The sequence below is a fragment of the Hemitrygon akajei genome, chromosome 9, assembly GCF_048418815.1.
Source record: "Hemitrygon akajei chromosome 9, sHemAka1.3, whole genome shotgun sequence".
In the NCBI taxonomy this organism is placed as follows: domain Eukaryota; kingdom Metazoa; phylum Chordata; class Chondrichthyes; order Myliobatiformes; family Dasyatidae; genus Hemitrygon; species Hemitrygon akajei.
Window position 1 is genome coordinate 84,618,128 of NC_133132.1, and position 22,911 is coordinate 84,641,038.

The window sequence follows — 22,911 nt, forward strand, 5'->3', positions numbered from 1 at the left end:
AGTCATTTTACATAGGTCACTTCTAATCACTCCCAAGAGTCATTCAATGGAAACAATGGCTTATCAGCCCAAGGCCTCATCAGTCCCATCTGGCAACTCTAGTATCAACCAAGTGTCCATTGCAGGTGGCTTGAAGCTTAATTTGAGAGCTAATGAAGAGGCATTCCAAGCTCTCTAACCTCCATTAATGTCAAAATTACCAGTGAAATCAGGCAGCTGCTGGTGAATGACACAAGCGATAAAGAAGTCTTGTTGTAGTTAAAAAGCCAAGCCTTCTCTCTCACTGCCCTTGGTAGTCCATTGGCTGCACAGTTTCAAACATTTTTTCAGTCTGTAATGGCCCCATAAAATGGAAAGGTCAGCAGCTCAACCTCAGATGTTGAATCTTAAGGACTGATTCCCAGTGGTCTTCTGAACAGGTATATGTATTTGCTTCAAAGCTCATTTAAAAGATAAAACATATTAACATAAAATATTAATATTTACCAAAAGAAATGATTTAGAGAATAACATTAATCTGTATTTAATTACTCAAAGGAGACTGATGACTACACCAAAATGATTGGGGCTGCATCAGGTATTTAACCTGCAGATGATGCAGGAGGTGGGGTTGAAATGTATCCAGATGTTCATTTGTGTTTACATGTGCTCCATTCCTGACATTCTACTGACTCCTGTGTTGCAGGCACAGGGCACAGAGACAAGGTGACTCATGAAGGGCACCTTGCCAGCAGTTCTCAGTGTGTATTCATCCATATGTGTTAGTCTTTCTTGGGATTCCATCATATTGGGTATTAGGATGAATGGTTATGGAATTTAGAGCTCCAGAAAGAATCCTCAGTCCTTCCCCATCTCACCAATCCTAGCCAGTAATTATTAGCTGACAAGCTAAAAACGTTGTGGTATCACTGATCCACATCTCAAATAAATGACTGATCTAGAGGTGCATAATTAAATTGCTAAGTCTTCTATGCAGTCAATTCGTTCAGCCAGTAGACAGCATCAAAGCCAAAGGAAAATTCCACAAAAAATAACAAATTCCTGCTGTGAAACGGACAATCAAGTTGTACTTTTCAGCAAATATTAATGGAAAATTCTCTTTTAAATTCTGTCAACACTCAAGCTGCTCTTGATGCTAAATTGCTGGTATGATACTGGCAAAATGCCTTCTGCATATTTAGACAAAACTGAATCCTGCTGCATTCTTTAAAAAAACAAGTAAAGGCCCTGAGTTTGGAAGTCTGCATTGCTGTAAGAAAATGCAAAACAACTGTTCCAATAGTACTGATTTAAAGGGTGATGTGCAGGATTGTAGATTATAATGTTTCAGTGGGTTAATTTGATTTAGATAGTCCAAAGACTTTTGCAGAAACTTTAAAAAATATATATTCTTGCTGGAAAATTAAAACAAAAAAAGAGAAAATTCTTTTCCCTGAAAGTGCTGAAAATGAATGAATCTCGGCCCATATTATGGTAAAGGCTCTACTGCTGGACCGTGAGCACACAGGTCTCTGAAGCAAAGAGAAAACAAAGTATATAGGCTGATACTCTAGTAAAGGTACTGCATTAGATGAGATTTTTTTTAGGCAAAATACCAAACCAAAGCCTCATGTTGTAATGAAAGATCTCGGCCTGAAGTGCTGACTGTTTATTTTCTTCTATAGTGTGATGGCTTTTCACTTTTCAGGTCAAAAGACTTAATGCCAACCACAGCTTTCTAGCATAGTAGCATGACTTTTCCAAGAGTTGTTTGTGACAAGGTTAAACTTCTAACCATTATTCCTTGCAACACATACCAGATGCTGGAGGAACTCATCAGGCCAGGTGGCATCTACAGAAAAGAGTAAACAGTCGACATTTTGGGCTGAGACCGTTCATCAGGATGAATTATCGTGGTTGAACTTTTATTCCTTGCTCAGCTACCTGTTGTAAACAAGAACTAGTCTTCAGCTGTTAATGTAAATTACAAGCAGAAATCAGATTGAAGTCAAAAGCCCAGCTTTGAAAACAGCATTGCTTACAAGTACAGGATGTGTTGGTCCACAGGAGAGGTTGGCTGCTCTAGGGATATGGTTTGCAGAGTGAAGAGACCACAAGACTTCTTGCCTGTATTAGCTAAATGCAAGTCAATGGGGTTATGTCAATTAATACACCAAACATGGTCACAGTATGATGAATCATTAGTTGGGATATTTGTGTACTCAGAGCATTAGCTCTCACAGCATTAATGTTGAGTGTCTGGGATCTCTGTCAAAGAAGTTTTTAGACCATCTGTGTGTATTACTTTGTCCCAGCAAAGTAATGTTTTGATGACATCTTCAACAGATTTGACACTGTGGCCCCTGCCCATCCCCCACATGATTCATCTGTTGTCGGCCCCCAACCAACACATACTTCACTCTCCCCTCCTACCCCTCCTCACAGCCCCCCAAACTGCTCTCGTAACTACACCTCTCCCACACCTGAAACCACCACGGTGGGTTTCACAGCTGAACAGGTGAGAAGACAGCTGAAACGTCTCCACCCAAGCAAGGCTGCAGGCCCAGATGGTGTCAGCCCCAGGGTGCTCAAAGCCTGTGCTCCCCAGCTATGTGGAGTACTTCACCATGTCTTCAACCTGAGCCTGAGTCTCCAGAGGGTTCCTGTGCTGTGGAAGATGACCTGCCTCGTCCCTGTACCAAAGACGTCACGCACCAGTGGCTCCAATGACTACAGACAGGTGGCATTGACCTCCCACATCATGAAGACCCTGGACAGACTTGTTCTAGAGCAGCTCCGGCCTATGGTTAGGCCACACTTAGACCTCCTCTAGTCTGCCTATCAGCCCCGCCTAGGAGTTGAGGATGCCATCATCTACCTGCTGAACCGTGTCTACGCCCACCTGGACAAGCCGGCGAGCACTGTGAGGGTCATGTTTTTTGACTTCTCCAGTGTGTTCAACACCATCCGCCCTTCTCTGCTGGGTGAGAAGCTGACAGTGATGCAGGTGGATGCTTCCCTGGTGTCATGGATTATTGATTACCTGACTGGCAGACCACAGTACGTGCACTTGCAACACTGTGTATCAAACAGAGTGGTCAGCAGCACTGGGGCTCAACAGGGGACTGTCCTGTCTCCCTTTCTCTTCACCATCTACACCTTGGACTTCAACTACTGCACAGAGTCTTGCCATCTTCAGAAGTTTGCTGATGACTCTGCCATAGTTGGATGCATCAGCAAGGGAGATGAGGCTGAGTACAGGGCTATGTTGGGAAACTTTGTCATATGGTGTGAGCAGAATCATCTGCAGCTTAATGTGAAAAAGACTAAGGAGCTGGTGGTGGACCTGAGGAGGGCTAAGGTACCAATTTCTTCCGAGGGGTCAGTGTGGACATGGTGGAGGATTACAGATACCTGGGGATACGAATTGACAATAAACTGGACTGGTCAAAGAACACTGAGGCTGTCTACAAGAAGGGTCAGAGCTGTCTCTATTTCCTGAGGAGACTGAGGTCCTTTAACATCTGCCGAAATGCTGAGGATGTTCTACGAGGCTGTGGTGGCCAGTGCTATCATGTTTGCTGCTGTGTGCTGGGGCAGCAGGCTGAGGGTAGCAGACACCAACAGAATCAACAAACTCATTTGTAAGGCCAGTGGTGTTGTGGGGGTGGAACTGGACTCTCTGACGATGGTGTCTGAAAAGAGGATGATGTCCAAGTTGCATGCCATCTTGGACAATGACTCCCATCCACTCCATAATGTACTGGTTAGGCACAGGAGTACATTCAGCCAGAGAGTCTTTCCACCGAGATGTAACACTGAGCATCATAGGAAGTCATTCTTGACTGTGGCCATCAAACTTTACAACTCCTCCCTCGAAGTGTCAGACACCCTGAGCCAATAGGCTGATCCTGGACTTATTTCCACTTGGCATGATTAACTTATTATTATTTAATTATTTATGGTTTTATATTGCTATATTTCTACACTATTCTTGGTTGGTGCGGCTGTAACGAAACCCAATTTCCCTCGGGATCAATAAAGTATGTCTGTCTCTCTGTCTGTCAAAGGTATCAGAGAAATATCACATGCAAATAATGTCAACTAGTAGCAAAACAGTATGAATAATACAGAGCATTGGCCATTGTGAGGAATGACAAGGAGAGTGACAGAAAGAAAAACTAGAATTCATTCCTCAGCTTTCAGTTTCTGTGACAGACAACTTGTTCGTCAGCAACTTGTTGGTATGTTCTTTTAATTATTAAAAGTTGTACCTATGTTTTAATTACCTATTGTAATTCAGAAATCTTTTATAAATCAGAAATACTCGAATCTTAAATGTGTGTTAAGAACTACATGTCTAAATTTAATTGTGTATCATTAAAAATAAATTAAACTGTGTTTAAACTGCTTTGTTAGCTGGAAGTATCTCCTCCTCAAGCAGTGGGTATTGGTAACAAAGAATAGATAGGAAAATAAACTAGTCCTTGAAGAGTGGGGGGCTACACTACAAATTCTTTATAGCGAGGGTACTCGCAGATACCTATATCAGATAGGACCTAACAACTTCTTTGAATTTAGGGCTTTGTGGACAGTGAACCCAAGACGATCGTAATATATGCTGCCTGACCTGTTGAGTTTGCTCAACATTTTATATGCACTACTTATGATTTCCTGCAGCTTCAGAATCTCTTGTTTCTCTAAAGTCTCATCTGCTTTCTGTTTTACTAAATTACTTGGACTATTGTTATATGAGTAATTAATATCTGTTATGATTTGTTTGATTTTGGGACCTCTCCACATGATTATCACTACACATCAACATTAATTTATATGCTGAAAACATTTGGATATTCCAGACTCAGCAATATTCATAGGGACCACTGGTTAAACAGATTTGTGTTCAGCAATGACACTCAGTTAAATAACAATGATCTATTGAAGATATCTCTTCATGAAATCAGTGGTACTAAGTGTAATTGATCTCTCACTACCACATTATATTTTATTCTCTGTTTTATGATAAGCTATTGGTCTATCAAGTGACCACAATGACCAGTGAGGCACATTTATCAGAAAGATGCTAGGTTTTCATCTTTACTAGGGTCATGAACTTTGATCTTGGTACTGGCATCATGGGAAAGGAACAATAAAATGTGTGGAGATATAACTACTGCTTTCTGTACATTAGTTCTGTTAATGCATTAATTTCCGCATAAACGATGACTGGATGGAAAAAAGATATAGACATTTTACAATTTCATGACTCAATGACATGGAGAGATAAAGACTGTTAAAATTTGATTGCTTCATGATCCAACAGTCTACTAATATTATGCAGTCATATGCATGATTGCACAGAAGAAATATCAATGATTCTCTGCAAGCTTTCAATTCCTTCAGTAGACAACAAAAGAAAATAAGTATAATAATTACCTGGAAAGTCTTTCTATTTGGTGTCGCCAATACATGACTTCTTGTCTATGCTCTGTTGTAGGGAAAGAAAGATCTTTGATTGTGTGAAATTATGTAGCTGAAATTTGTTTTATTCTGAATGTCTCCAACAGTGGTATCTTTTTGTTTTCTCATGCAACAGAGTGCTGGAAGAAATCAGCAGGTCAAGCAACATCTATAGAGTCAAAAGGTGTAAGGTGAGGTTTCGGGTGAGACCCCATAAAGAAGGAGGGGGAACATGAAGATTGGCTGTTCAGAATGACCTGACATAATATTTCTGTCTCCAAGTCAGTAGATTTGAGTTCAATCCTGGCAAGTGATAATTCTGGCCATGTGCCAAAAGAGTGCAGATTACCTTAGATCCCTCCATTCTAATTGCATGCGTCTCAGCCTTAGTTTCAAATAAAAATTGATAAACATAAGAATGGTTTTTTAAACATTCCCCATTATCCAGGATCATAGATTGCCTAGTGCTAATTGTTAGTTCTATCCCCATGTTCTTGATTAAGTTCCAGAAATACATAATCTTTGTTTACAATCATGTCAGTGTCTAACACTTACACTCTACCAAGGTGAAGAATTCCACAAATTTCACTCTCTAGGTGAAAAGGTTCCTTCTCAGCAGTATTGTAAAATGGCTTACCTGTTAGTTTGTTGGAATGACCCTTAATTCTAGGTTCCTCAATCAGGGAATAATGCCCTCTGCATCCACCCTGTCAAGCTCTTTTTGGAAGGGTAGGAGAGATTACCTAATCTGTTCCCGTACTGTAAGTGACTCAAAAAATCTCACATGTAAGACTTAAGTTTGAATTCTAAGGCAGACCCCAGTGGACCAGTTTAACCTCTTCTGTGGTCAATGCTTCATTGCTGTGAGGTACTTCATCAGAAAGCTTAGATAAAGATAAAGCAGATTGGAGCAGAATTTAGCCTTGGGCTTTAATGTAATTAATTAATAAATCACCAAGTTAGCTGTTAGTCAAACAACAAACAAGAGAAAATCTGCAGATGCTAGAAATCCGAGCAACACGCACAAAGTGCTAAAAGAACTCAGCAGGCCAGGCAGCATCCATGGAAAAAAGCACAGTCAACATTTTGGGCTGAAACCCTTCAGCAGGTAGTTGATAGAACTACATGGTTTTAGAATAGGATTTAAATCTAAATAGCACCTTTTGGATCATCTCAAGAAACCTTAAAGCTGTCTATAGCCTACAAGTATGACTGGAAGGCAATCACTATTTTAATGGTGGAAAGAGCAACCAGTTTTAGCATACCATAACAAGATGGCAGATTATTACCAATATACGCACAATGTCCACGTTGCAAATGCTCACAATTGTGATTTCATGGCCTACATTTGAAATGCAGTCTGTTGTATATCACAAAGGATAAAAATAACAATCTCCTGCCTCAAAATAATGCATAAATGGTTCATATAGTTTTAGGTCTGGATGGAAGATAAAGTAAGAAAAAGCATTATGTGCCCAATAGCTAAATTTCACAATTTCCATATTAATCAGTGAGCAAGCAACTCCCCAGGAGAGGGAAGCTGTCGATGTTAATTTACTAATTGCTCCGTTGAAGGAACATTGCTATAGACTTTTTGCTTAACTTGAGGCATGGATTTACCAAGTTTCCTGATAAAAAGATTTATCACTGGAAAGCAAAGCAAGAATATAGAATCCATTTCAGAACTAGATAGGTGAGTAAAAATTCAGCATGGCTGGATAGATAGCTGAGTGACCTGTTTCTGTGCTGCATACTGGATCACTCTGATTGGGTTTTAGGTATTAAAGTAATCATCAGACATGGAGAGTGTGCAGACTTCCGGTAAGATGGCGATTGTTTAGCTGCTCCGAACTTTTGTTCCGTTACTGTCGCTATCTTTGCACTAAATGTCTCCATTTTTTAAACCTTAGTTAGGAATTTTTTCAGTATCTCTTACTTGCCTGTGAACATATCTAACTTACAATGTCTAGCAAGAGTTCTAAATCCGGGAGAAAGGAAGTTCTGGCTCTTTCAGACGAGACCCTGGCTGCGCTCGGAAAGCTCCGAGACGGAATTTTAAAGGGATTTAAAACCGCTTTCAAACAGTTGGAAGACAAACTGGATCAGATCAACGATAAAGTGGACAAGCATGCCGAACACCTATCTCGCATCGATTCGACTTCTGAAGATTTAGAAAGTCGTGTTCGATACTTGGAGACTCTCTGTTCCAGCTTAGAGGAAAAATGTAACAAACTCCTTTCCAAAATGGTGGATCTCGAAAATCGCAGCAGACGCTGCAATCTTAGAATTCTTGGATTGCCAGAGACGACCGAACAGGGATCAACAGTGAAGTTCTTCGCCAAGTTTCTCTGTGAGATATTCGGGAAAGATTTGCTTCCGAACCCACCTGAGCTCGAACGGGCACACAGAGTCTATGTTCCCCCCAGAATTCTGGGCTCCCGTCCGCGACCAGTAATCTTGTGCTTCCATCAATACTAGGTAAAACACAGTCTGATTGTAGAGGCACGTCGCAGGGGGTCTTTTACTTTCCAGGATACAACCATTCGCTTTGTGGAAGATTTTGCACCCCAGACCTTAAAGAAGCACGCTGAGTTTAAAGGTGCAATTAAAGTGCTTTTTGAACGTGGTTTCAAACCCTCTGTTCGCAATCCTGCCGATCTACGAATCAAGCTTAATACTGGAAAATACAAGTGGTTCAAATCAGTGAAGGAAGCTGAAGCATTTGTGGTAAGTCTTCCGGCTATCCAGTCATCTTTGGAATTTGATCGGACCTCCTAAAATGGTGGATAAGTACTCCTCGTAGTAAAATTACTTTTTCTGGACTCAGACTTTACTTGAATCACTCAGACATTATTCATTGAAACTCTGAGGGCTGTTGACAATCTCTCCTGGGATTTGGTGTGTGTGTAATATATTTTTATTCTTGTATAACTTTATCTACAGAGTTCTACAACTGACTCTAACTTGTTTTGGAGGTTCGAAGTCTTTAGTGAAGGCCTCCCTGTTTGTTGGTTCACAGTTTAATTGCTGATTTATTTTTCCCTTTTTAAAATATTTATTTATTTATTTTCTTTTCTTTTCTTCACCCCTTCTTTCTAATCTCTGAATTTTTTTCTCTCCTCTCTGTAAATGGTTGATAAATACTTGTCTTGAATTTATAATTTTCCCCTTCCTCTGTTTTTTTTTACCTTTTTTTCCCTTTCTCTTACTTTATTCTTCTATAATTTTTCGCGGGTAGGTTAATTTTGGTTTTCTTCCGATTTTCTCTGTAATAAGTTTTATATTTCTGCAGAAGGTGTTCTAATCTGTAGTTATGTTTTCTAGTGCATAAACTAGTTACTATTTGCTATAGTATTTATATGGAACTGTTGTTAATGACACAGATCTGGAAGTTGTATTTGGGTTAATTTTTTTGGTAGAGCTAGCTACTTGTTTTGGTAGCCGTCTAGTTTTGGTTTGTGTGGGTGGGATGGATTTTCCAGTTCCAACATCACTCACTGTATTTATTGTTTCTCTTTATTGCTCAGGACATGTATATGTTTTGATTTTACGCATCTATGTTTACATTTCTGCTCCCAGACTGCTATTGTACTGCTTTACTTTTTATATGCCTGCTGCCTTTTATGCATTAGTAATTGATAATGGCTAGTGCACTTAAATTCATGAGCTGGAATGTAAAGGGATTGAATCACCCTGTTAAAAGGAGGAAGGTATTCTCACATATCAAATAACTCAAAGCTGACATTGCTTTCCTTCAAGAAACTCATATTCGTTGTTTTGATAACTCCCGGCTTCTGTCAAAGTGGGCGGGTCAGCATTTTCATTCATCCTTTGCCGCTAAAGCTAGGGGAGTCTCCATTCTTATTAACTCAAATATTCCTTTTGAACTCCATAATAAAATATCTGATACAAATGGCCATTTTATTATTGTTTCTGGTAAACTATATAACACTAAAGTTGCACTAGCAAACCTGTATGCCCCCAACTTTGATGATGTTAACTTTTTTGAATGGTTTTTTTCCTCACTACCAGACTTAAACTCATATTCTCTTATACTGGGTGGTGACTTCAACTGTTGGTTGGATCCTAAACTGGATCGATCGTCCTCTGTTACCAGATCACCTACTAAATCTGCTTTAGCTATCCAATCGTTTCTCTCTAATTTTGGTATCTCTGATATATGGTGTTTCCTCCATCCTACGGAGAGAGATTATTCTTTTTTCTCACATGTTCACCATACCTTCACTAGAATTGACTATTTCTTACTCGATAACCAACTTATCCCATTTGCCCACTCTTGTGACTATCAGAGTATACTGATTTCTGACCATGCCCCAATTACCCTCTCTCTGAACTTTCCTGGTCTCCCTCAGAGGAATAAACACTGGCGGTTTGATTCAACTTTATTATCGGATGATGATTTTGTAAAATTTATTAAGGATCAGATAACCTTTTATTTTAACACTAATACATCACCTGAAGTGCCATCCCAGATTGTCTGGGATGCCATGAAAGCATATCTGAGGGGTCAAATAATCTCTTACACAGCAAATCTCAACAGAAGATCCCGTGCAGATCGATCAGACCTCATTAACCAGATTAAAGATTTGGATCAAATATATGCCCAAACTAAGAACCCTGAATTATACAAGAAGCACGTTGAACTCCAAACTAAATTTAACCTTCTGTCCACTCAACCTGTCGAACGCCAACTTCTCGAAAGCAAGAGTCATTTTTACATTCATGGGGATAAGTCTGGTAAATTCCTAGCCAATCAGCTGAGGTGTTCCAAAGCCAAACAACATATTACAAAGATCCGGAAGGAGAACGGAGACTTTACATCGGATCATTTAGAAATTAATGACGCATTTAAAATTTTTTATTCTCGGCTTTATTCCTCTGAATCTCTGAATGACAATATCTCTGTTGATCAATTTTTACAGAATCTGAATATCCCCTCACTTTCATCTGATTTCAAAGCCAAACTCAATGCGCCTATATCATCAGAAAAAATATCTTTTGCAATTTCTGCACTGTCCTCAGGGAAATCTCCTGGACCTGATGGGTTCCCTATAGAATTTTATAAATCATTCTCTTCACTTCTTTCTCCTCAGTTACTTTCAGTATTATCTGACTCGTTTAATTACAGCAAATTGCCACCCTCTTTCAATGAGGCATCTATTATTCTTCTTTTAAAAAAGGGCAAAGACCCAACAGAGTGTTCCTCGTACAGGCCGATCTCTCTGCTCAATGTTGATGTAAAGATCTTAGCTAAAGTGTTGGCTCATAGATTAGAAACCGTTATTCCCTCCATTATCTCTGATGACCAAACAGGCTTTATTAAAAACCGTCTCCCTTTTTTAACATTCGGCGTCTATTTAATATCTTACACTCAGCTCCAACTGGGACTCCTGAATGTGTTATTTCCCTTGATGCGGAGAAAGCATTTGATCGTATAGAGTGGAACTACCTTTTTGCAGTCTTAGAAAAATTTGACCTCGGCCAAAGTTTCATCTCTTGGATCCAATTGCTGTACCTGTGTCCTACTGCTTCTGTTTTAACTAATTTTCAGAAATCCCAAGTATTTAATCTCAAACGTGGCACCCATCAGGGATGCCCCTTAAGTCCCTTTCTCTTTGATTTGGCTATAGAACCTCTGGCGATAGCATTTCAAAACTGTCCTGAATTGACCGGGATTTGGAGAGGGGGTGTTGAGCATAAAGTTTCTCTCTATGCTGATGACTTATTACTCTTTCTCTCAAATCCATCTACATCCTTACCTCTAATATTTTCACTTCTTGCCCAGTTTAGCCAGATCTCTGGCTATAAACTTAATTTACATAAGAGTGAACTTTTCCCAATTAATAAAGAAGCACAAGAACTAATATTTCGTGATCTCCCTTTTAAAGTAGTCCATAATCAATTTACTTATCTTGGAATTACAGTCACAAGGAAGTTTAAAGATCTCTTACATGAAAACTTTGTCAATCTTTCATATGCTATAAAACAGAGTCTGGTACAATGGTCACCTCTATCTATGTCTTTGGTAGGTCGTATTAATGTTGTTAAAATGTATGTTCTCCCCAAATTTTTATACTTATTTCAATCTATCCCAATTTTTATTCCTAAATCTTTTTTTGATTCCTTAGACTCTATTATTTTGTCATATCTGTGGCAGAATAAGCGCTCCAGAATTAATAAAATCCACCTCCAAAAATCTAAAAAAGAGGGTGGCATGGCTTTATCTAACTTTCGCTTATATTATTGGGCAGCTAATATACGTTGTGCTACCTTCTGGTCTTTCTTCCACGGCCAACCCGAGTGCCCTAACTGGGTGGCAATGGAGTTGAGCTCCACTAAAGAATTATCTATCTCTGCACTTCTTGGCTCTGCACTCCCTAGCAGTCTGCCCAGATCAATAGCTAATCCTCTTGTTAGACATACTTTGCGTATATAGGCTCAGTTCAGGAAATGCTATGGTTTCCAGGGGTTTTCCGTTTCTAGCCCTGTCGCACATAATCACCTTTTTTTACCTACTACGTATGATTCAGCATTCCATGTTTGGTATAGGAAGGGCATTAGACATTTTGAAGATCTTTTCATTGATAATTGCTTCGCTTCTTTTCAGCAGCTCTCTGTTAAGTTCAACCTGCCTAACGCTCATTTTTTCAGATATCTCCAAATCCGACACTTTATTGCTCCTTTAATTCCTAACTTTCCTGAAATGCCTGCGAAAAATGCTATGGACCTATTTCTTTCCATTAATCCACTAGGTAAAGGTTTAATATCAATTATCCGAGATAAACTAGCAGCCTTATGACGGGCCCCTGTGGATAAAATTAAAATGGCCTGGGAGCAGGATTTAAATATCTTCTTATCCGAGGAGAGCTGGGACTCAGATCTCAAATCGGTTAACTCAATCTCTCTTTGTGCTCGCCATTGCCTTTTACAGTTTAAGATTGTTCATAGAGCCCATATGTCTAAATCTAAACTATCTCGATTCTACCCTGGCATTAGTCCGATCTGTGATAAATGCAAGAGGGGCGTGGCCTCTCTCATCCATATTTACTGGTTCTGTCCTAGCTTGGAGAAATTCTGGAAAGATGTCTTCACTATATTATCGGGTATTCTGAATCAGCACCTAGAACCAAACCCCTTAATTGCTCTGTTCGGTTTTTGGGGCGAGACCAATGTCTGGGTCCGACCAAATGCCGAATACTATCCTTTGCCTCTCTCCTGGCTAGACACTTGATCCTCCTTAGATGGAGAGATGTTGCCCCGCCCACTCATGCGCAATGGCTTAACGACATTATGGCCTGCTTGGACCTTGAAAAAATTCATTATTCAGTTCTTAATTCGGATCTAAAGTTCCATAAGGTCTGGGGACCTTTTATCGAGTACTTTCATAACCTTCCTCTTGACTAGGATTTTTTTTTTTTTTTTTCTTCTTTTCGGTCCCTTGCTTTCAGCTCCCTTTTTTTTTCTGGTAGTAGGCATTATTATCCTCTGTTGCTAAGTGTATTCACAGTCTGGGAGTTTGACTGTCCTGACTTATACTCTCTATATTGTGTTGTGGTCGGTCTGGAGTTGTTGTTTTTTTCTTGTGTTGTGGGGCTTGGGGAGGACTCTAAGCTTACTTGTCTTTAATTTAGGTGCTTTTTTGTTAAATTCTCTTCCTTTGTAGCATATTGTTATTGTATGCTTAATTTTGCACTGTATTAATGCTCCTCATTGGGATTTGGGGTTTTTAATTTGTAAAATGTTTTGAAAACTAATAAAAAGAAAAGACATGGAGAGTGTGTAGAAAATGGTATAAATGTACACTATGCCACTATGAGTTTTTAAATGATACAAAAGGTTTGAGGGATTGAATGGCCTTCTATTCCTATTTTTTATGTTCTGGGAAGCTGAGATTCACCCTTCTTCCCATTTCCAGAGATCAGTCATGTTGAGACTACTCATTTCCCGTAATGATTTTGGTTCATTACAGTCACATGTACCGAGATACACTGAAATGTCTGTGGGCCATCTAATCAGGTCATGGCATACGTAAGTGCATCAAAATAGTAAGAAAAAAAAAGAACACATAACATAATGTTACTTTTTTGGAGAAAGGGCAGTGCAGGTAGATGTGCAAAGGGCTATGACATGTGAGATTGAGGGGTCATCTTTTAATGTATGAGAAGTCTGTTCAAGATGCTGATAACAGTGGGATAGAAGCTGTCCCTGAGTCAGGTGGTATGTGTTCTTAAGTTTTTGTATCTTCTGCTCAACAAAAGAAGGCAGACAAGAGAATGATGGAGTTCAAGGGACCTTGACTACATTGGCTGCTTTCCCGTGTCAGTGGGAAGTGCAGACAGAGTCAATGGAAGGGTTATTGTGTCATTGTATTCAGTTTGCTCTTGCAAGAAAAGAAAGAAAGAGACTAATAAGGTGAGAGTAATGATGGTGTTGACCTATTGCTTGGAGAAGATTCACTGAGGGTGAATATGAGGGAGAGGCAAAATATTGCATTAGGATGAAGGCAGAATTTAGTGGGGAAAAGATAGATGGGAATGAGAGGACAGCACAGACAAATGGGTAGAGAGGAACTTATAAGGAATGACAACAGGAATGATGTGTTATAGAAAGTACAGTAGGTAGACGGGGTTGAAGGGACACATCTAAGGACTCTCACTTTCCTGAACCTGATTAGGTCATGGAATCTGATCCTGCATTGGTGTGCAAAATCATGCAACAACTACCATTGGCCACATGAGATCTTCAAGCATCCATTCTTGATCATCCTAGCTAGAACTTTCCATCAACTACAAAGAAACAGTACATCATCCAGCACATCTGATTATTGAAGGACAGAACTGTTTCAGAAGTCCATTTACTCAGCAGCCTTAGCTTCCGCTGTTGGCCCTAACTGACCCGATGAGGGCTTTTGCAATCTTCATTAAATTTTAATAGCTGGAGTCAAGAAATTAATAGACAATAGACAATAGAAAATAGACAATAGGTGCAGAAGTAGACCATTCGGCCCTTCGAGCCTGCACCGCCATTTTGAGATCATGGCTGATCAATTCCTATCAATTCCCGGTTCCTGCCTTGTCCCCATATCCCTTGATTCCCCTATCCATAAGATACCTATCTAGCTCCTTCTTGAAAGCATCCAGAGAATTGGCCTCCACTACCTTCTGAGGCAGTGCATTCCAGACACCCACAACTCTCTGGGAGAAGAAGTTTTTCCTTAACTCTGTCCTAAATGACCTACCCCTTATTCTCAAACCATGCCCTCTGGTACTGGACTCTCCCAGCATCTGGAACATATTTCCTGCCTCTATCTTGTCCAATCCCTTAATAATCTTATATGTTTCAATCAGATCCCCTCTTTCCAGCGTGTACAAGCCCAGTCTCTCTAACCTCTCTGCGTAAGACAGTCCAGACATCCCAGGAATTAACCTCGTGAATCTATGCTGCACTTCCTCTACAGCCAGGATGTCCTTCCTTAACTTTAAGGAGCGGGCAGTGTCGGTGTGGGCAGCGGAGTGCGCAGGAGCAGAGTGCTGGGCTTTGGCTCAGCGGGCTTCGGCGCAAGAGGACTTCGGCAAGAAGCCTGCTTTTCATTTATTCTGACTAATCTGGGATCAGGTAATGGGGTTAGAGCAGTGGTGTGCTCCGTATGCAGTATGTGGGAGGTCAGGGTCAACACAGTTGTCCCTGATGACTACACCTGCAATAGGTGCATCCAGCTGCAGCTCCTATCAGACCGAGTTAGGGAATTGGAGCAGGAGCTGGATGAACTACGGATCATTCGGGAGGCAGAGGCAGAGATAGATAAGAGTTATCGGGAGGCAGTCACACCGAAAAGACAGGAGGTAGGCAAATGGGTGACAGTCAAGAGAGGCAGGGGGAGCAGACAGAGAGAGAAGAGCACCCCTGTGGCCGTTCCCATCAAAAATAAGTATACCGTTTTGGATACTGTTGGTGGGGATGACCTACCAGGAACAAGCTGCAGTGGTCCTGTCTCTGGCACTGAGGTTGGACCCGCGACTAGGAAGGGGAGGAGGGAAGAGAAGAGAGCGGTAGTGATAGGGGATTCTATAGTCAGGGGGGCGGATAGGAGATTTTGTGGGGAAGATCGGGAGTCTCGAATGGTATGTTGCTTCCCTGGTGCCGGGGTCCGAAACATCTCAGATCGGGTGCAGGTTATTCTCGAGAGGGAGGGCAAGAATCCAGATGTTGTGGTCCATGTAGGGACCAATGACGTGGGTAGGATGAGTGAGGGTGTCCTGCGTAGGGAGTTCAGGGAGTTAGGTGTGAAGCTGAAGAGCAGGACCTCCAGGGTAACAATCTCAGGATTGCTACCTGTGCCACGTGCGAGTGAGGCAAGGAACAGGAGGATTATAAAGATTAATACATGGCTGAGAGGATGGTGCAGGAGGGAGGGCTTCAGGTTTGTAGATAATTGGGCCTTGTTCCAGGGAAGGTGGGATCTGTTCCGAAGGGACGGTTTACACCTGAACTGGAGCGGTACTAACATTCTTGCAGGGAAGTTTGCTAGAGCTTCTTGGGGGGGGTTTAAACTAAATTTGCAGGGGGCGGGGATCCAGAATGTGAGAGAGGATAGCGAGAGGAAGAATAAAGGACAGGTGGGGACTACACGGTTCCGGAATATTAAGTGTGTAGTAGAGGAAGGTGGGGCAGAACAAGTGATAAGGAGGACTTGTGTACAGAGGGATGGTCTGACGGAACATGGAGTTAAATGTGTTGAAAGAATAAGTAAATGTAGGAAGGACAACAAAATTCTAGGGGCGTATAGCCCGATGGGAGTTCGGGGAGCTGGGTTAAGCACAATAGGCAGCGATTCAAACAGAGAGAGGAGAAATGGGTTAAAAATTCTATATCTGAATGCACGAAGTGTCAGGAATAAGGTGGATGAGCTGGAAGCCCAGGTGCGAATGGGTAACTATGATGTTGTTGGGATAACGGAGACATGGCTGCAGGGAGATCAGACCTGGGAAATGAATGTACAAGGGTATACGTGCTATCATAGGGACAGAAATGTGAGCAGAGGGGGTGGGGTGGCCCTGTTGGTGAGGAATGAGATTCAGTCCTTTGCAAGGGGGGACATAGGGTCAGGAGAAGTAGAGTCTGTGTGGATAGAACTGAGGAACAGTAAGGGCAAAAGGACCCAAATGGGTGTTGTCGACAGGCCACCAAACAGTAGCATGGATATTGGGTGCAAGTTGAATAGGGAGTTAACATTGGCATGTGGCAAAGGTAATGTCGCAGTAGTTATGGGGGATTTCAACATGCAGGTGAACTGGGAGAATCAGGTTGGTGCTGGACCACAGGATAGGGAGTTTGTAGAGTGCCTACGGGATGCATTCTTGGAACAACTTGTATGAGAGCCAACCAGGGACAAGACTATTCTGGATTTAGTGTTATGTAATGAACAGGATTTGATAAGCGATCTCGCAGTAAAGGAGCCATTAGGAGGTAGTGATCACAATATGATAAGCTTTTATCTGCAATTTGAGAAGGATAAGGGCAGCTCGGAGGTGTTAGTGTTGCAGATGAACAGCGGAAACTATGGAGCCATGAGGGAGGAGCTGGCCAAAGTTGACTGGACGGATAGCCTAGCAGAAAAGACAGTGGAACAGCAATGGCAGGTATTCTTGGGAATAATGCACAAGGTGCAAAATCAGTTCATCCCCCAGAGAAGGAAGGATTCAAAGGGGGGAAAGGGGCCTCAGTGGTTGACAAAGGAAGTCAGAGACTGCATAGCATTAAAAAAAAGGAAATATGACAGAGCTAAGGTGAGTGGGAGGACAGATGACCTCTAGACAGCTTAATATTCTATACAGCTCACTATATCTGTGAGGCAATTTTTTTTTTCTTTTCCTCCTTCCAAGGTTTTGACTTGCTCACCAAGTGATTTGAAAGCTTCTTATATTTCCACTGAGGATTGTTTGCTTCAGCTTCTGCACTTCAAATTTTATTTGTCTCCTTTTTTATTCCCTTTTATCTGTAAAGTATTGCTGACATTGGAAAGTTACACCTTGATATGGATCATCACTTAGAAGCAAATATTCCTAGCCTCATGCCAAAAGCACTACACAATCAGCCACTGACAAATTTATGAGTGTATTCAGTGGTGACTTTCTACCCTCCCAATGTGTGTATGCTAAGCTCTAATTTATTCTTTATACTCGTAAGAAAACAACTGTGACTCAGTTCCTGAAGTAGCTCCATCCTATTTAACTGCTGAGCAAAGTACAGTTAATTCTTTAGTCTTAGTCAGTCAGAGTCATAACACTACAGAGAGAAACCTTTCAGTCTAACAAGTCCTTGCCAACTTTGTAGAATGATCCAGTGAGTCACATTTCCTGTTTGATCCACATTAGATCTTAAAAATTAATTTCCCTCATGCCTGTCCAATTTGCTTTTGATATCATTGATCATCGTTGCTTCCACCAGCATTTAGGCAGAGAATATCTGGTCATCACTATTCTCTGCATAACATGGGATTTCCTCTATCTCTCTTGCTCAAAACATTATATCTGTATTCTGAAGTGATTGATTCCATAAAAACAAGCCTTTCTCTTTTTTGTTTAAACCAGTCATAGTCTTTTACACTTCAGTCTAATTTCTCACTATCTTTAACACTTGCAACTTTAAGTATCTCAGTCAAATCATTATTTCTCTGCTCCAAAGAACAGATGTCAGGCTGTCCCCTAGTTCATCATGGCTGAAGTATACCAAGTCTGACAACATCCTGGTCCATATAATATGCATCCGCTCCAGTGTACGCTCTTTATAGTGTGGGGAGCATTCCAGCTGTAGTCACATTAATACTTGGTCATACAGTCATAAAGAAGTACAGCACAGAATCAGGCCTTTTGTCCCAACTAGTCCATGCCAAAACCATTTAAACTACCTACTCCCATCGAGATAAAAAGGTGGGGGGAGAGGAAGAAGGATAGCGGGAAGGTGATAGTGAAGCCAAGTGGATGGGAAAGGTAAAGGACTGGAGAGGAAGGAATCTGATACAACAGCAGAAAGGATGGTAGGAGAAAGGGAAGGAAGAGAGGTACCAGAAGGAGGTGATAGGCAGGCGAGAAGAGGTAAAAATCCAGGGTGTGGAATAGATAAAGAGGGGAGGGGATGGGAATGTTTTTTAACTGAAAGGAGAAGTCAATATTCATGCCATCAGGTTGGAGTTTACCAGACAGAATACAAAGTGTTGTTCCTTCATCCTGAGGGTGGCCTCATCATGGCACAAGAGGTGGCCATGGACTGACAAGTCAGAACGGGAATGGGAATCAGAATTGGTGGATGGAGTGGAGGTGCTCAATGAAGCGATCCCCCAGTTTATGGTGCGTCTTGTCAATGTAGCAAGGCCATATCCGGAGCACCAGATCTAATAGACAACTCCAGCAGATTCACAGACAAAGTGTTGCCTCACTTGAAGGATTGTTTAGGGTCCTGAAGAGAGGTGAGGTGAGGTAAATGGGCAGGTGTACTACTTGCAGGGATAATTGGTGGGAGAAAGATTAAAGGGGATGGATGAATAGACAAGGGAATCACACAGGAGCAATCCCTGCAGAAAGCAGAGAGTAAGGGAATGAGGTAAAGATGTCTTTGGTGGTAGGATCCCTTTAGAGATGCCAGAATTTGCAGAGAATAATGTGTCAGATATAGAGGTTCATGAGCTGGTAGATAAGGACAAGTGGAACTCTATCATGTTAAGGCAGTGGAAACGTGGGTGAGCGTGGATGTCTGGGAAGTGGAGATGTGTGTGCGGGCAACATCAGTGATCGTGCGAGTGAGGGTAGCATCAATGCTGGCCTCTGACCCACAAGTGTCATCACACATTCTAGTGCCAACATGGCATGCCCAGAAAATTCAGCAGAACATCACACAGCCAACATAAAACAAGTAACAAAAGCTGAACAAACCCTTCCTCACACTACAGCTACACACACAGATGTGTCTCCAACACCAGGACAGGTCACCACCAAGGCCTCCAATCTCTAGACTGTGGACCTGGACTCACAGACTTCCGGCCATTGATCTTAAGTCTCATCAACTGAGGGCTCGGACATTTGGGCTTTGACCTTTGGACTTGCCAACCTCTGGCCTTCAACCCCAGGTGTCACCAATCACAGGCCTCCAACCTCAGGATTTGCTAACTGACCTTGGACCTGCAACCCTAAGACTCGCTGCCCCTGCATCTCCGGCTCCAGTATTCACTGACCTCAAGGTTCTCCGAGCCTCATTTTTGGGGCCTGCAAACCTTGGATCTCTGTCCTTGGGAATTGCAGCCCACTTACCTCGGAGCGCTTCACTATGAATTCCAACATTTGTCTCCTTTTCCTAACTCTTTGTTTACTGCCTCTGACAGCTCACTTCCCTAGTCACCACCCATAGCCCCTAACCTGAAATTGAACATCCTATGCTGTCCCCAAAATCCATCCCTACAAAACTAAAAAGCTAAGTCTGAGCCACAAACCCACAGACATTGCAGCTGGGCACCAGCTTGAAAAGAAAAGTCTCCCTTCCTCATTCTATGCTCCAACAGGCCTCACCTCTTTGCTTATGACTCTTTCAATATGGCTTCCTAGCGATGATTATTGGACAAGAATGCAGAGGCCCCTCTGCTTTTGTAAACTCCTTAAGTGTAGGATCTCTTCCCATCCTTTCTGACAAAATGCATCGATGCAGATTTGCCTACATTAAATTCCATCTGTTAAGACATTTTTCACACTTCCATGTTTGCAATTATAGTCATTAAAATACATTGTCTAATATACAATTCATGACACACATTTAAAAATAAATGTCATGACCCACTTACTATCCTTGTACTCTCTCTGCATGGTCAGTTTCTAGAAACTCACAGCGTCTCTAATGAACCACTGTGTGTTTAATTGCCCCTCAAGCTTGAAAATCCTGAACATGACACCAAGCAACTGAAGGCAAGCTATAGATCCTGAGGGTACTGAGAGTCTCTATATGCTGCAGGAATTGCAGTCAAAGCCTCAGCTGCTCATCCATTACTTAAAGTCTACTCCTTTTTTAGAATCTCTATTTTGTTTCAATTAATAATTTAGTACAGGGCTCTATTTTTTTTTAACTTAATTTAGCTCTTAATTCAAAAGGAATTTTATAATATTTACCAGCTAGTTTTTCCTGACTATAGTAAAAACTTTCACTGGCACTGTATATAACTTCAACTTTTCTTCTTCAATCATTTGTGGTACCTCTGCAGACCTGTCAACCCACATCTATTCCTCATTCTTAACTTACTTCAGCAGGTTGTGTTGAACCCCCTTCTTGGACCATGCTCCTTCCTCTGTATTTTTTCAGTAAGTTTCAGGATTAGACCTAGCATTGATGAATGAATGGTGATATGTTTGCAGTTTAGAATGGCATTTGACTTAGAGTGATCGAGCAACACAGCATAGGAATAGGCTCTTTGGCCATACTGGTCCATGCTGACCAAAATGCCCATTTAAGTCCCAATTTTGGCCTGTAACCTTCTAAACCATTCCCATCCAAGGATATTTCCAAGCTTATTTTAAATAGTGTCAATATACTTACCTCAATCACTTCTTCAGACTTAGAAGGAACCCTGTAGTTTGTGATATTCCCATGAATCTTCTGTCTATTTTGGCAGAAGAGGTTGGAGACTTAAGGGGTATGGTCAGGTAAGTGACTACAGTGCATTTTGTAGCCATTGCGGACTGAGTGTGGAAGGAATTAATATTGGGGGGGGGAGCAGGGTTGGTCAATGGGCTGCTTTGTCCTGGACGGGATCAAGCTTCCTAAAGGCTGTTGACTCTGTACTCATCTAGGGTAGTGAAGAGTACTCAGCCACACTCTTGATTTGTACCTTCTAGATAATGGAAAGGCCTGGGGGTGTCTGGAGGTGTGACCCTTGCCATGGGATATCCAGCCTCCTTCAACATAATATTTATGCAACTAAAGCAGCTGAAATCCTGGGCATTGGCGAAACTTAGAATGTTGATGATGGGGGTCAGTAATACCTTTAAATGTCAGGAGTCCCAGGTTATCCTGTCTCTTGTTAATCATTGGCTGGTACTCTTGTGCCCAAAAATTTACTTGCTGCGTATCAGTCTTTGTCTGAAAGTTGATACATTGTCTGCTACATCTGTAACATAAACTCACTTTATGTATTTACATTATTAGCTTTTTAGATTGAAAAGTATAATTAGACAATTGAACAGCAATTTGAATACCTATGTATTTTTCTTGCCTGCTTATATCTCTGGAACACAATTTAGACCAAAATTCTAATGCTCATTAGCCAGAACCTCACAGCAACTTTGTGATGATTTTAGGATGATATTCTTCCTCCTTATTTTCCATCTGCCACTGCAACCACTTATTGAAATGCATCTTCTTTGATTTATGGCAGATAGATTATATGTTGCCTGATTACTTTCAGGATGATAATGGGTAATTGTTGAGACTGGAGGAAATCACTTTTGGTCTCCACGTTTACATGCTGACCGCAGATTAAGCATCGGTCTATATTGCTTACTTCATTTAGATTTGGAAATAGAAAACTCCTGTCAAGGAATCTGCCCAATTTAAAGAACAATTTCCTGGGAAGAGTGATTGCCAATATCCACGTTTCTGCACCTAAGAAGATACAACTGGTTTTAAATTGCACCATTATGTCGCATGCAATTGAAATTATTATGATAAAAAGACAAATACTTTGTCTCATTCATTCTCATTGTGGAATGACATCTTTGACAAATACTTTTTGAAGAAAGCATTTACTCTTAAATAGTGAATTTCATTTGCTGTTGACAAAACGACCTCAATGAGATAATTCATGATTAATGGTACCTCGATCATTAAATCATTAAAGTTGTAGGCTCATTAAATGCTTCTGTATTCATTCTACAATTGTACCTCTGCATGTAGTTTTAAGCTCTGTCTTCCTGCTGTTTGTGTGAAACTTTGGCCATATTAGCGAAACAGCTTTTAATTACAGTCTAGTTGTTCCACTTCATCTGGTGGCCAGTTGGGATTTGAACAGCAAAGATAAAGTGATTGAAGACATCTCCCAGCTCTTCAAGTTATCAAGTCATGTTGATTCTCAGTCTTGGAAAAGGATTCTGATTATCACACATAATTCCATACATTGTTAGAGAGCCAGAAATATGCCAAAGAGCTGGGCACGGAAAGTGTCTACGTGAAGCATTAAGGGACATATTGGTCAGCAAACACATTGGCTAGCTTCCAGAGAAAAGAAACTAACATTAACCAGAGGGGACAAATAGAATCTCTGACTAGCATCTTGCCATTAGGATTACATCTCCACATTATAACATTTTCTTTCTATACTTTGTTGGAATGCATTCAAGTAATGCATCTTGAACTAAAATTATAAGGAGCACCTTTGTCTGCTATTGATATGTGTGGAATAGGAGGTGGATAGAGATT

The 22,911-nt window shown here is 41.1% G+C and overlaps 1 long non-coding RNA gene across 1 annotated transcript in view; it reads left to right on the forward strand.

Annotated features, from left to right (window-relative positions):
* Positions 1-300: 300 nt before the first annotated feature.
* LOC140732807 (uncharacterized) overlaps positions 301-22,911 on the forward strand; it is a 46,719-nt gene continuing 24,108 nt past the window's right edge. Inside the window, exon 1 of the long non-coding RNA XR_012100146.1 lies at positions 301-419. This is a non-coding gene — a long non-coding RNA (uncharacterized lncRNA). The remainder of the gene's footprint in view (positions 420-22,911) is intronic.